Here is a 2,167-nt window from a genome sequence, read left to right as displayed (position 1 = left end):
CAAATTCGGTAGATTTATTGAATATTGTAAATATATATATATATATATATAAAATTTGGTACTAGGTTTTCAGAAAGACATGTTCGATTATAAATAATACCCCAATTTGNTAGTTAATAGCTTTTTAAATAAGACATCAACAAGACATAATTTATCAGACTCATATTTATTTAAATCCATGATTTTGTTGACGGCCGTTTCGGCTAGTGCCATCGTCAGAGCCTAAATTTGCATGTATTAATTATTTAATTTAAATATTGTATTGAATTATATGAAATGTTAAATCAGTAAAATCAATTTAAAGTTACTGATAAATGTGGCCTAAAATAAATGTCAGCATGTGTGATAACCTTTGTAAAATCAAGATATAAATAAAATAAAGTAATTAAATAGTTACGGATAAAACAAGAATTTTTTTTTGTATATCGTAGTTTCATAAGTTTAAAAGTGTGGTTGGTGACGTGTAACTACTGTTATAAGTAACTGTGGAAAGTTTGCCAAATTGTTGATAAATTAATTAAATTATGGAAAGTTAAACTTATTTGTATGTTGTTGAATTATTGGATATAATTAAATTGAATTGTTGATATAATAGAATAAAAATGGTAAATAAATAAAATAAAAATGAATAAATTATTTTAGGCCACATTTATCAGTAACTTTTAATTGATTTTATTGATTTAACATTTTATGTAATTCAATACAATATTTAAATTAAATAATTAATACATGCAATTTTAGGCTCTGCCGATGGCACTAGCCGAAACGGCCGTCAGCCAAATCACGGACTTAAATAAATATGAGTCTGATAAATTATTACGTCTTGCTGAAGTCTTATTTAAAAAGCAAATAACTACAAATTAGGGTATTATTTTTAATCGAACATATATATATATATGTATGTGTATATATATATATGTATATATATATATATATATATATATATATATATATATATATATAAAAATATATATATATATATATATATAAGGTATGTAAGATATTTGATATACAGGAACAAGTAATTATTAACTTATATAAATTATTTAATTAAAACAGAAAACCAATGAAATAAATTTAATAACTATAAACAATATAAAACGCGATTTTTAAAAATTTTAACGGCAAGATTGTTTATATTATGGTTGTTAAGGTAAATATCAACGCTCAGCCGAGAAGCGCGAATTAATTTATTTAATTAACTACATATTATTAATATTATTTTGTTATAAATAACTCATCTTCAGTGCATTATATATAAGGTATGTAAGATATTTTATATAAAGGAACAAGTAATATCGGCTGAGAATATAAACAATCTTGCCGTTAAAATTTTAAAAATTGCGTTTTATATTGTTTAATGTTCTTAAATTTATTTTATTGGTTTTCTGTTTTAATTAAATAATTTATATAAATTAATAATTACTTGTTCCTTCTTATCAAATATCTTACATATCTTATCTTATATTCATATCTTATATATAATGCACTGAACATGAGTTATCTATAACTCGAAATAGCTATTTGCAAATTTATTTAATAAAAATTTTTAAAAAACAATAAAATGTTTAATTTTTAATTTTTCTGACATTAATAAATTAAAAAGAAATATAAAAAAGTTGAACAATGTTGAAAGTAGTGTTGAATTTACGAAGTGTTGCGTTAACAACAGTCTGTTACCAATATATATATATGTAAGGGTTCGTTCTTTAATTTTTATTATTATTTTAACCTCGCAACAAGAACAAGTACGTTGTAACAATTTCTCTATTACAAAGTAAAATACTGATTTAATGTCAGGCAAGTAAGACGTTAAGAGTCAATATCTCTAAATTAATTAAACAACGTTATGAGTCAATATCTCTAATTAATTAATTAAACAACGTTATGAGTCATTATCTCTAATTAATTAATTAAACAACGTTATGAGTCAATACTTCTAATTAATTAATTAAATATATATTTATATATTTCACAAATCGTCGGTTCACGAATCTACCACTTCAACTTCCGAGACTCCACGATAACTCTCGCGACGACAACAATTCCTGAACTGAAATTCTGAGCCTGTTGACGGGACCTTCCCAGCGCTTTTATAGACGTTTGGCCGCTATCACTCCTATGTTCAGAAATTGCGACAAGTTATTAATAACTCACGCAAACTGAG

This window comes from Helobdella robusta (assembly GCF_000326865.2).
Source record: "Helobdella robusta unplaced genomic scaffold HELROscaffold_35, whole genome shotgun sequence".
Lineage (NCBI taxonomy): Eukaryota > Metazoa > Annelida > Clitellata > Rhynchobdellida > Glossiphoniidae > Helobdella > Helobdella robusta.
The sequence above is the reverse complement of the archived record's forward strand: the minus strand, read 5'-3'. Positions refer to the sequence as shown.